This window comes from Myxocyprinus asiaticus, chromosome 45, assembly GCF_019703515.2.
Source record: "Myxocyprinus asiaticus isolate MX2 ecotype Aquarium Trade chromosome 45, UBuf_Myxa_2, whole genome shotgun sequence".
NCBI classification, from domain to species: Eukaryota; Metazoa; Chordata; class Actinopteri; order Cypriniformes; family Catostomidae; genus Myxocyprinus; species Myxocyprinus asiaticus.
Genome location: NC_059388.1, coordinates 16,226,945 through 16,240,538, shown reverse-complemented (window position 1 = coordinate 16,240,538; position 13,594 = coordinate 16,226,945). Strand labels below are relative to the sequence as shown.

Below are 13,594 nucleotides of genomic sequence, written 5' to 3'. Positions count from 1 at the left end.
AACTGTGAGGTAGTAAATTAGTACTGTAACCACGCACAAGTCACTCTAAACCAGATGCGCGCACACAAAGTCATCAGAGAAGGACTTCAAGGTCAAAGGGCAGTGACTGAAAGATAGAAAAATGCCACAGGAGGTCCACCCTTAAAACAGACGGAGACACTATGCTACATACAGTTGTATCCGATTTATATCTATTCTCTACCGTCTTTCCTAAATACCAGCTTTTACAAACCAGGGCTCAACAATAAGGATGACCTGGCCCAGTGCAAGAGAAATGACGGCCCTATGGCGCCAGTGCTGTGTTTGTCACTAAATCTTACATTTGTTGATCTTGGACATATGTTTTTTTAAATTACAAACTTAAAGGCAGAGTTCACATAAAAATCAAAATTCTATCATTAATTACCCTTTTGTTGTTACACACTTATATGACTTTCTTCTGTGGAACAAAAAGATGTTAGTCAACATTCACTTTCATTGCTTTTTTTTTTTTTTTTTCATACAGTGAAAGTGAATGGTGACTGAAGCTGTTATATTGCAACATTTCCTTTTGGAACAACTGGAATTTTCATTTTAGGGTGAACTATCCCTTTAAACAATTGGTATTCTGTGATGCATTGTACATTGTTGTTACAAATAGTGCTAATTTAAACTTGTCACCAAGGTATTGCCATATAGCCGGATACAAATTCCTAGAATAATTTGTGATAGTCTTGGAAGCATAATTTAGAATGGTTTGAAAATTATAAACAAATCACTAATTATTTACATCGAACGGCATATTTTCCAACAAAAGTTTGTTATATTGTTATATTTAGGGCTGTCGATTTAACACGTTAATTCAGTGCAATTAATTATATAAAAAATATTGCGTTAAAAAAATTAACACAATTAATCATGTCCCCGGACAGTAAAAAGGAAGATTCCTGAGCAATTCAAGCTTGAAGTACCACCTGTTTTGTCCAGGGGGCAGTAAGCGAAACTTCAACTAAATAGGCAATGTGCAGCTTAAACAGAGAACATACCACACTCACCCAGCTGACACAATATGAGAACGCGTTTTTGCATTTAAAACACAACTTATTAGACCGCAAATCTGAATGCAGGGGCCTCAAGGCATGTTTTTTCTAAGCATTAAACTACTTTTAACTTGACACAGCGACCTATAAAATTGTATGTTTACAATGCGACACAACCAAATTAAGACTCCAAAAGCTGATGCAAGTGTACACTGACACGTCCTTAGAAAAGCCCTTATAATAATCTCGTACTGATTGACAAATTAAATTGCAAAATGGATTAGCTAATGTTCAATAATATGCAAATAAACAATATACTGTATTCTAATATATATATATATATATATATATATATATACACAGTTGTGCTTAAAAGTTTGCATACCCTTGGAGAATTGGTAATATATGTACCATTTTTAAAGAAAACAAGAGTGAGCAGGCAAAACACATTTCTTTTATTTCTTATGGGATTCATATTCAACTGTAGGTTATAACAGGATGGCACAATCATAAAACAAAACATGGCAACAAAGAAAAAAGTGAAATGACCCCTGTTCAAAAGTCTGTATACCCTTAGTTCTTAATACTGTGTATTGCACCCTTTAGCATCAATGACAGCGTGCAGTCTTTTGTAATAGTTGTCTATGAGGCCCCAAATTCTTGCAGGTGGTATATCTGCCCAATCGTCTTGGCAAAATGCCTCCAGGTCATGCAAAGTCTTTGGTCGTCTTGCATGAACCGCACGTTTGAGGTCTCCCCAGAGTGGCTCGATGATATTAAGGTCAGGAGACTGTGATGGCCACTCCAGAACCTTTACCTTTTTCTGCTGTAACCACTGGAGGGTCAACTTGGCCTTGTGCTTAGGGTCATTGTCTTGCTGGAAAGTCCAAGAGCGTCCCATGCGCAGCTTTCGTGCAGAAGAATGCAAATTGTCTGCCAGTATTTTCTGATAACATGCTGCATTCATCTTGCCATCAATTTTCACAAGATTCTTCATGCCTTCAGAGCTCACACACCCCCAATACATCAGTGAGCCACCACCACGCTTTACAGTGGGGATGGTATTCTTTTCACTATAGGCCTTGTTGACCCCTCTCCAAACAGAGTGCTTATGGTTGTGACCATAAAGCTTTATTTTGGTCTCGTCACTCCAAATTACAGTGTGCCAGAAGCTGTGAAGCGTGTCAAGGTGTTGTCGGGCATTGTTGGGCTTTTTTGTGGCATTGGCGCAGTAAAGGCTTCTTTCTGGCAACTCGTCCATGCAGCTAATTTTTGTTCAATTATCGTCGTATTGTGCTCCTTGAAACAACCACACCGTCTTTTTCCAGAGCAGCCTGTATTTCTCCTGAGGTTACCTGTGGGTTTTTCTTTGTATCCTGAACAATTCTTCTGGCAGTTGTGGCTGAAATCTTTCTTGGTCTACCTGACCTTGGCTTGGTATCGAGAGATCCCCGAATTTTCCACTTCTTAATAAGTGATTGAACAGCAATGACTGGCATTTTCAAGGCTTTGGATATCTTTTTATATCCTTTAATGGCAACGCTCATTCACGCCGCTCACAAGGTAATCACTCCCACCTGTTTCCCATTACCGCTGCCTATATATTCTCCCTCTCGTGTCGTGTTGGTCACCAGAAACAGAGTTTCTCATGTTTGTTTCACCTCTCTGTCGGTCTGGCTAGTGTTCTCATGCCCAGATCACCAGTGTGGATTTACCAGTTGGTGGATTACATTTCTCTCTGGACTGTTATTCTCTATCCTGTGGATTATACTCACCTTCTCATCTGTTTGCCTCATCGACGCCATTCTCCGTCCGAGATTATTTTCTCATTACTGCAACTCTTCGCTTTGTTTTCTATAAAGACTGTTATATTGATTTCTCTGCGTATGAGTCCTACCTCTCACATCTTGTGACAGAACAAACTGGCCAGTCATGGACTCAGTGGAGGAATCCAATCTTTGCAATGCCATCGCTCAACAAGGTGCCCTCTTCAGTAGTCAGCAGGAACAACTCGCAGCATCTGGTCAAGCGATTAAGGACATGGCTGGGCAGATAGCTGAATTAACATCGCTCGTACAACAACTACAGCTCTCTCCCAAGACCGGTCCCTCCACCACCGAAGCTGCCGCTACCTCTGCAGCAGAACCCAATGTCTCCAGACACTGCAAGCCCAGGTTGAATCCGCCTGCCTCTTATTCTGGTGAGCCTAAAACTTGCTGGGATTTCCTGTCCCAATGTTCTCTGTTATTTGCTCTCCAGCCGTCACTGTTCCCGTCTGAGAATGCTAAGGTGGCATACGTCATTACCCTTCTCATCAGCAGGGCTCGTGAGTGTGGAACGGCGGTTTGGAACAACAATCACAGGTGCTGCTTGGCTTTTGTTCCTTCTCAGTGGAACTCTGTAAGGTGTTTCACTGCGCTGCCAGAGGTAGTGACTGGTCTGTTTCTGGCTTTTTGATTGAGTTCCACACTCTCGCCGCATCCTATGGTTGGAACGAGCAAGCCTTGTGGGACAGGTTCTTGCATGGCCTCTCTGACCGGGTCAAGGATGAGATCTATGCCATCTAACTCCCCACTCACTTGGATTACTTGGTTGACCTAGCTATCAGAGTGGACAACAGGCTAGCAGTCCATTGTCGCCAGGTTAATCTGTTCAGCGACTGCACAGCCACTATGGGGTTGTCTCCATCGTCTGCTGTGCCGCCTGAACCTGTGTCGGAGGAGGAACCCATGCAAATTGGGAGAGCTTGGCTATCGCCCAAGGAATGCTATTGCCACCTTACCAATGGCCTCAGCCTTTATTGTGGATGACCGGGGCACACCACCGCATCTAGTCTGGTAAAAGACACTGCTCACCAGTAGGAAGGGGGTTACTGGTGAGTGTAACACCACTGGAAAAATCCTCCGCAAGTAAGACTCTCCTCCCAGCTAGGTTGCAGTATAGGAGTACACTTCATCAGATTTCAACACTTGTCGACTCTGGAGCTGAAGGTAATTTCTTGGACTTTAACCTGGTTTCTCAGTGGGCCATTCTCAAGATTCCGTTAAAGGACCCTATCTCTGCCAACACACTATGTGGAACTCCTCTTACCAAGGTCATTCATATCACTGCTCCCCTCATACTCACCATCTCCGGGAACCATGTGGAGGAGATCCAGTTCTACATCATCCACTCTCCTTCTGCTTCAGTGGTCTTGGGACACTCGTGGCTGGTAAAACACAATTCACATTTTGATTGGTTTGAGAATTCTGTGTTAACCTGGAGTCCATTCTGTCTGTTACAATATCTTTGTTCTGGTCTCTCCCCTGTTTTGTCTTGCTTTATGTTGCAGGAGGAGCCGATGGCTCTCACAGAGGTACACAAGGTCTACCACGACTTGACGGCAGTGTTCAGAAAGTCCTGAGCTGCTTCTCTGCTTCCACACCACTCATACAGCTGTGCTATTGATCTCCTTTCTGGCACTTCTCTGCCTCGAGGACATCTTTATTCGCTCTCTAGCCATGAGAGGGAGGCCACGGAGAAGAACACTGGCTTTTTGCATCCCTGCATAGATTATCGGGGGTTGAATGACAACACGGTTAAGAATCGTTATCCTTTGCCGTTGATGTCCTCGACCTTCAAACTCTTATAGGGAGCTTCCGTCTTTACGAAGTTGGAACTTCGCAATGCTTATCACCTTGTTCGGATCAGGGAGGGGCCAAATGGAAGACAGCTTTCAACATGCCCACTGGGCATTTTGAATATTTGATCATGCCCTTCGGCCTTTCAAATGCGCCAGCCGTCTTCCAGGCACTTGTTAATGATGGTCAACCAGTTTGTTTACCTCTACAATATTCTGATCTTCTCCCAAATTACTTGTGACCATGTCCAGCCATCAGGAGAGTGCTCCAGTGGCTGCTGGAGAATCATCTGTTCATCAAGGCAAAGTGTGAGTTTCATGCACAGTCGGTTCCGTTCCTGGGGTTCATCCTCTCATCTAATGGCAAGGTAAAAGCTGTTGCTGATTAGCCAACCCCAGATTCTCTTAAAGTGGTCAAGTGGTTTCAGGGGTTTCCAATTTTTACTGGCGGCTCATTCTAAATTTTGGTCAGATTGCCGCTCCTCTGATGAGTTTAACCGCCACCAAAACTCGGTTCTGTTGGTTGTCGTAGGCTAAAACTGCATTGAGAAATTAAAAAGCAGCTTTGTTTCTGCTCCAATTCTGGTTAATCCTGACCTGACTAGTCAGTTTGTGGTGGAGGTGGACATGTCGGAGGTAGGGGTTGGGGCGATTTTGTCCCAGAGATCTCCGTTGGATGGGAGGATGCACCCCTGTGCTTTCTTTTCACACCATCTCACCCCTATGGAACGGAATTATGACATTGAGAATTGCTGGCTGTTAGGTTGCCGTTGGGTGAGTGGCATCTTTGGTTGGAGGGTTCGGGGGTGCCTTTCGTGGTTTGGACCGATCACAAGAACCGTTAATACATCCGAACCGCAAAGCATCTAAATTCTAGACAGGCTCGCTGGGCATTCTTTTTTGGTAGATATGTTTACCATCTTGAATCGCGCCGGATCCAAAAACCTCAAACCCAATTCACTGTCCCGCTCTTTTGAAATCGATAGTACCTCAGTTTCTCCAGACACCGTCGTTCCATCTGAAAGAGTGGTGGCCGCTGTGTCCTGGGATATTGAGTCCAATGTCTGCTCTGCATTGAGTAGCGTTATCAATCCTTTGGAGTGATCAGAGTATCTGTTCCTAAATCGGTCCAAACTCACGTCCTCCGGTGGGGTCACTCCTCTAACCTGGCTTGTCACCCAGGAGCTGCTCGTACTCAAGTGTTGATAAAGCAATGGTTCTGGTGGCCCTCACTGGCACGGGATGCTCGTCAGTTCATTTCGGCTTGCCCTGTTTGAGCCAGTAACAAGACTTCCAGTCGACCCCCTGCGGGGCTCCTCCAACCACTGTCAGTCCCTTCGAGACCCTGGTCACAAATTGCCATGGATCTGGACACCAGTTTACCCCCATCCAATGGCAACACAGTTGTTCTGACTGTGGTGGACAGGTTCACACAGGCGGCTCATTTCATTCCCCTCCCCAAATTACCTTCAGCAAGGGAGACAGCGGCCGTTGTCATAGATCACATCTTTCGCATTCATGGCCTCCCGATAGACATGGTCTTTGACAGGGGGCCCCAATTCATGTCAAGGTTTTAGACAGAATTCTGTTGACAGATGGGAGTGACTGCGAGCTTCTCATCCGGGTTTCATCCCCAGACTAACAACTAGCAAGCTAACCAAGATCTGGAGAGGGTCCTGCACTGCGTGACATCTCGGGAGCCATCAATTTGAGTTCCAAATTGACCTGGGTTGAGTATGCACATAATTCCCTTCCTGTCTCTTCTACAGGTCTGTCACCCTTACAGTACAGTTTAGGCTACCAGCCCCCATTGTTTCCCTCCCAAGAACCCAACGCTGTTGTTCCATCTACACACACCTTCATCCAGAGATGCCGTCGCACCTGGAGAGTCGCCAGAGAAGACCTTCTCCGGACTGGCTGGTGATCAGAACAAAGTGTCAGCGGACCACCACCGTTCTAAGCCCCCAGTTTACATGTGTGGCCAGAAGGTCTGTTTGTCCTCCCAGGACATTCCTCTTAGACTTCCCTTACATAAACTGGATTTCTCTACGTTTGAGTCCTACCTCTCACATCTTGAGACAGGTGTGCTTCTGTGTTAATTAAAATGCACCTTACATAGGCTAAAAAATACTTAGCACTAGAGTTTCTTTTTCCATCATTTGATCATTTACAGGGAAGCGCTGTCCGAGATTCTTTTATTTACTGAGATAACCTCTATCACAGAAGAGAGCATAACAGTCAACTAGCGTGTTACGACAGTACTGCCCGTAGAATGTCGATGAGAACGCCACGTTATGCTGTTTTATGATAAGCTTGTAGGCTCCAAGTACAAAGGTTCTGCCTCTCACACCAGTGTTTATGCTGGTTTATGCTGTATTAACGGTAAATGCGTAAATTGCGATAAGAAAAATTAATGTGTTGAAATATTTAAATTAATCGCATGCATTAACGTGTAAATTCTGACAGCCCTAATATATATATGTATAAAATTATATGTAATTATTTAAATAACTTTTTATAGTTATTTAATTATTATATATTGAATTATTGTTATTTGAAGGGCCTTCTCAGCAAATATTTATATATGTGATTAATTCAATTAATTTGATTAATTAATCAACATACCATGTAATTAATTCGAATAAAATGTTTAATCGTTTGACAGCCTTAGTTATATTACATCTGTATATTTCTAGCTATTACTGAAAATTAAAAATTATATGTATATATATATATATATATATATATATATATATATATATATATATATATATATATATATATATATGTGTGTGTGTGTTAAGCCCTGCACACACACTCACTCACCTGTCTGCAAATTGTGTGTAAGCGGTGGGGTTGTGAAGAGGGGAATCCTGGATTGACTGCATTTAATTAGTGTCAGTAGATCTGTCCCGCTGGAGATCATTAATTAGACTTTTACATGCTGATGTAATTACCTGAGAGTGCTGAATATGTTTCATTTAATATAACCCTCCCGTTTCTAAACAAACAGTCTCTCGTGCGCAGGTACATGCTCAACCTGTCTGTTTCTGAATATAGGGCTCTTTGATGCGGCTCCTTTGAGAGCCACTCAGCTGTGTCTAGCCACATGGCCTTGTAGAACAACACAACATTGAGGCCAGCCTTGTACAAACAAGACACTGTGGTACAGACACATAACTGAGGACACATCCTGACTCTGTATACAAGCCTGTCTTTGATAGAGTAGAGGGGTCTACAGCATAACTCCACAACGGGGCCCATAACAGCCCCAATAACTCAACAAGGAGGCTGTTCTTGGACTCTAAAAATAGGAACCTCATCACAGTTCCTCATTAAAGGGATATTTCACCCAAAATTAAGGTTCCGTCATCATTTACTCACCCTCATGTCCTTCCAAACCCATTTTCAATGACTTATGACACTGTATTGTTTGTCTTCAGAAGACTTGGTATATGATGCACAAATGAGTATGGACTCATATTATGATACTTTTATGGTGCTTTTCTATTCTTTTTGGAGTTTAACAGGCCTTGGTCACTGTACGCTTTTTTTATATGGAAAAGAGCAGCATTGACATTCTTCACAAAATTTCCGTTTATGTTCAAATGAAGAAACTACGTCAGTCATATGGGTTTGGAATGACATAAAGGCGTATAAATTATGACAGAATTTGCATTTTTGGGTGAACTTCCCCTTTAAAGCTCATAACAAGCTCCTTATCATACCCTGAGATGCAGTTTAGTGTTGGGCTCTTTTTCCAACATAAAACTGCGGATATTCAAGAGATGCAGTTTAGTGTTGGGCTCTTTTTCTAACGTAACACTGCGGATATTCAATTGAGAGGCTCTGTTTTGTATGCGTGCAATACATACAGTTCTATACCTCTATACAGTTCTGTTAATCTTTTTGGTGACAATGGCTATTGTGAAAGACTCCTTACACATACAATTGTATTGAATCGAAATTGGAATGCCATCCAGACGCAAATGAGAATTTGGCGATAAACCAAGCAAACCTCACACAGAACAGAGTTCAGTGCGGGGGCGCCACTAAAAGTCGGCATCTCTCACCAGTCTGCCATTATTGCAGCACTTTTCACAGCAGTCGCAGGCCTTCGCAGCTCAACGCTCGCTCAGCCCACAGCAGTGCCCCTGCCCCTAACAGAAGCTGCGCGGCCATGCAGTGTAATTTAAAGGTTCGTTTTAATTGATTTCTTCCCCGAGAACATGTTTTCTGCCTCAATACAACCCTTTCTTTACCACTCTATAGCACTCTCTGACTGTTTTTTCTGTTTTTTTTTCTCCTCTCCCCCTCTCTTTCTTTCAGTTTAGTCGAAAGTGCATTAGCTTCCAAACAGAGTAATGTTGGTTCGATTGTGAATCGATTGTACTCACCTCCCCACCAGCCCCTCCACTTGAGGGGAAGAAAGGCTAGGAGGGAGGGAGAAGTGTTTGTAAACAGTGCCATGGCAACCACTGCTACTCTGACATCGAAGCAGAGACCGCTGAAGAACAGGCAGTTTTATTTATTCAATATCAACACATACAACTGTCCTAATATCACATGCACAAACACCAAGAAAAACAATTATACAAGTACACGTATTCAAAATCACGCACAAAAGGACACTTATACATCAACATGTGCACGTACAAGCATATATGCATTACGGTATGCACATCCACAGACAAATATGCGGAAACACACATTATAGTAAATTACCCACCATACATACCATACAAGACATGGTGCTATATAAGGGTGTAAATCGGACTTTTCATCACGATACAATCTTATATAGATTCTCTTGGCCTGCGATCCGATATTTGCCGATACTTCAAAGTCTGCCGTGATCCGATTTGATTAGATTCAGGGCTCTGCGATCGATATTCCGATATTATATAATATATATTATATTTTATTGAGCTCTCTGAAAAGTTCAAATTTAGTATCCACATTGGGACATCCACAAAAAAAAAATGTACTTCAGATGTTGAAAAACATTATACCGATAATAATATAAAATAATAACGACACACGAGTGATCATCAATCGTTTAATTACAGCTTATTTTTCAGTTAAATCCAATTCAAAGTACTTACATACCCATGACTTGTTTCCAACTATCCGTGCTATCCACGGTTTTCTTGGCTACAATTTCCACAGTTGTAATAAAAAATTCTGTTACAGTTAATCAGGATAAATGTTAGTAAGGGTGTTGATGTGTAGATGTGTAAAGTCTTATAACTGATGCTGAAGTTGAGCAGGTGATTTCTCTTTCCCTCATTAGTGCTGTTCAGGATGTCGGCGTTGTCAAGATGTTTCACATTGTTGAACTGCTCCATGGTACTTTAAAATTGCAAATTCTCGCATGCGCAGGAGTCGCATGCGCAATGATATCGATGGTAGCCTGAATTAATCGCGCATGTGAGCCGCTCTGCGTTTGTCACGAGAGCTCACATTTTAAGGAGAGCCCGGTTGATGCACTCGCACGGATCCTGTCAATGGAGCTCGTGTTTCGCGGGAAGACCGGTTGACACGTGCACACGCCGCACGAATAGCAGAGCACAATTTGGCTTCAAAGACCCTGCGGACATCCGTGTCCCACCTGAAAAGCATATTTAGCACTCATAAAGTGAAATTAATGTAATAAGGTTGCTTCATCACCTGATGGAAATGCATATGGACGTGGCTGACATGAGAGTATTACAATAAAGGTACATCTAAAAAAAAAAGTCTATATCGATATTTACACGTTGTATCGATAACGTTGGATTGTTGGTTATTGGATCGATTAATCATTACACCCCTAGTGCTATACTATGCAAAAGTCACTGTCATGATGCTAGAGTGTTCTGGGTAGTTGCTAGGGCATTGTTTAATGGTTGCTAAGGTAAAAAGAGCACTACAATATACTGGTCCCTAAATATGGCTTGGGTTCCTCCTTCAAAGCAAGTGTCTTTTTCGCCCATTTTAATGTCCACCAGGCAAAAATCGCTAGCCTGATCGCTTAAAAAAGTGAAAGCACATGAGGTCCCTTACATCAATCGAGAGTTCTAGCAAACAGTGTTAATCTCGTAACTAAATCTGATGAAAATGTTCGTTAACAATAACGAGATGAAAAAAGCGCATCATGGCCATAATTAAACAATTTTTTAAAATCACACTATTGATGAAAATATGATGAGATAAAAATGATACTGCAAGACATTAACAGTGCAAGATATGAAAAGAAGAAACATCAATAGAATATATATATAGAAAAAGATAGATATATATTCATTTAACCCATTAATAATTGGGGATTTCTCTGCTTGAGCTGCGTGAGTTGAACACGGGCAAAATGAACCTCATTCAAATGCATCCTATTTATACATAATTTTATTCCACAACATATATACAATATAACAATTTACATCTGCACAGTGAAGCAAATGAACAGGTGAGCTTGAACTAAATAACGTGCTAGTAAGAATATGCGTAATTTGCATTGCGTAACTTGCGTTATGAAAACACTGTTTCCGTAAGAAACACGCTACATGCAATGTAATATCCTTTCACGGAAAATGTTTGTCTCTAAGGCATGAAGAATTCAGAGTACAGTAGGCTAACTTCTAAAACGTAGCTAATACTTCAGTCTATTCATTATTATTTTGGAGCTCAGGACAGTAGTCTATGTATAGTTATATGTTTGAAAAAATTTTTAATTAGAAAATGTTTATAACTTTTCCCTTAAATGTTTGAATATTTGATTAAAGTTTGGTCTGTTACGATTTGAAATTTTTTTGTCCATTTTGCACATCGTCTTCAACAAAAATATTTTATTTTCGTTGACTAAAATTGTCATTTTCGTCAGACTAAAACTGACTAAACTAATGAATATGAGATGACGAAATATTGACTAATTTTAAAGGACATTTTCGTCAAAAGACTAAAACTATGACTAAAACAAAAAACTGAAAAAATGAACACTGCTAGCAAAACCCTTTGACATGGAAGTGTTTGCCAGTAGCAGCATATTGTCCATTGTTGCCAAAGGTTTGCTGCAGGTTCACCTTTACTGGTAAAGAACTTTTGGCAACAATTTGCAACAAATTTGCATGTGAAAATAATGAGTGGCAAATTTGCTGCAAGTTTGCCAAAACTCCATATTTTTTGTAAAGGGCCTCATTGATATCTGTATCACAAATGCGTGGGATGATTTACATTTACATTTAGTCATTTAGCAGATGTTTTTATCAAAAGTGACAAATTAAGTTCAATACTAAAGGCTGAAACATACTCTACTCATACGTGAACACAGATTCTTTCAGCTAAGCAAGCTTGATTTTGTGTGTTGTCACGATCCCATATGTGTCAGACCGCAAATCGTAACACAACGCAAGTATGCGTTGCATTCTCAACAGTGCCACAAGGGATGCTATAGCAGACGTTAGTTTGAACTGTCCACATCTACTGTGAGTTTTCCCTTTTAAGTCTACTACTGTAAAGGTGACAATAATGTTGAGCAAGTAAGTTAAAGTCAATATATTTATAGCAGCAACTTGAATAATAACACATCTAGTTTAATGGCACAGACTTTTGAAGGTAACTCAATTGCCACCTTGTGTACTGAGGTTTGTTATCACCACAGTAACACAAAAACGCATGTTAAGCATGTTCAGCCAGACCAGGCGTTGGCAATGCATTGACCAAGCTCTCGCATTTGCATACATATTAGGATTATGGATTTGAACAAACCTTAAATAGGACCAATAGTAACAGTAATGCTCGCTTTAGAAATCCCCACTGAAAATGAGGCCTGAATGTCTTTCTTTAGAGAGCATATCAACTGAAAACCAATGATGTTTGAACTATTGTGAAATTATTTTTTCCCATTCAATTTAATTGATTGAACATGTATCGTTCATGAACATCCCAGGTTTAAAGAACCAAAATATCCAGCATGGTTGTACAGTCAACAAACAGGAAAAGGTACCTCTGTGTCCCTCTCTAATTCTCAGACTGCACAAAAAAAGCCATAAAAATACCAGAGGGACACACAAAATCCCCCTAGATGCCCCCTCCACCCCATACCTGTCTCTCTCTCTTGCTTTCTCTGTCTCTTTGTTACAAAGAATGCTATTCAGTACCAGTGACTTCTTTTTCAAGGCAGGGGCCATCTTAATCAGCAATAGCCTGCGTGGAAACAAAGGGCAGATTATTAAGTTGGAAGATGAGGGGGGAGGCATTTAAGAGCGAGAGAGAAAGACAGAAAGTGACAGAGAGACAGCAAACGTGGCAGTCTGCTATGGCCAGCTGCACATCTGGTGGCCATGTGTGGCTCTGAGTGCTAATTATGGTCTTCCTGAACTCTCCACAATTAGCCGTGGCCCAGAGAGAGAGAATCTCCCCACAGCCTAGCAAAGGAGGGGCTGCCGCCACTGTCCATCTCTGCCCTTCAAAGAGTGGACACTTCCATTTTCAACCTCAATGGCTCAAAACTAACTAATAACCCATAAAAGTCTTTAACAGTCTTTTGCCCGACTTTGAACAGACAACTAGCCATGATTCAACTGGGCAGTGAAAAAGGAAAGTAATAAAAAGTTTTAAAAGACATTCCTTGCAACATGAGGAAGATTACATTGTCCATGATCACGACCTGCTCTCTCAATCTACGGTTCTTTCTCAAAAGAAACCAGTATCCATAACATTTACCCTACCCTTATTTAAGAGTAAAGAATACAGCAAAGGCAACACATCCACTATAAATGGTGATGTGAAGACGCTAATTTGTCAACTTTACAAAAAAAGCATAGAGTCAATTTGTCTGGGTCTGCATTTCAAATAACCACACTGAACTACAGATCACTCACGCGCTAGCAAGCACCTGAATTCATCGAAAGGGGCGACACCTGGTCAAGGTTTCCATCCATTTCATTCAGGATAACAATCAATGCAATTACAGACATTT

At 41.4% G+C, this 13,594-nt stretch overlaps 1 protein-coding gene across 1 annotated transcript in view; it reads right to left on the bottom strand.

Moving 5' to 3' along the window:
- Positions 1–12,787, bottom strand: part of LOC127435463 (transcription factor SOX-5-like) — a 153,706-nt gene extending 140,919 nt beyond the window's left edge. Inside the window, exon 1 of the mRNA XM_051688989.1 lies at positions 12,718–12,787. The gene's annotated coding sequence lies outside the window, so the exon portion shown is untranslated. The remainder of the gene's footprint in view (positions 1–12,717) is intronic.
- Between the last annotated feature and the right edge of the window lie 807 nt (positions 12,788–13,594).